We start from the raw sequence: 206 nt of genomic DNA on the forward strand, positions 1-206 counted from the left end.
ATGTTCACACAAGCTGAGAACACCATTGTGAGGGAGAAGCCTTCAGTTCATCTTGTTTCTTCTAAGAAAAATAAAATAAGAAACGAAAATTTTCTAGGAAAGACAAGGATGAAAAGGCATCAACTTGCAAAAGTATAAAGCCTACTGGAAGAGTGGAAAAGGACAAAGATAGTGACACATGCCATTTCTAAGACAAACTTGGGCAT

The sequence above is a fragment of the Theobroma umbraticum genome, unplaced genomic scaffold (assembly GCF_002168275.2).
Source record: "Theobroma umbraticum cultivar Fairchild unplaced genomic scaffold, ASM216827v3 scaffold_106.0, whole genome shotgun sequence".
Lineage (NCBI taxonomy): Eukaryota > Viridiplantae > Streptophyta > Magnoliopsida > Malvales > Malvaceae > Theobroma > Theobroma umbraticum.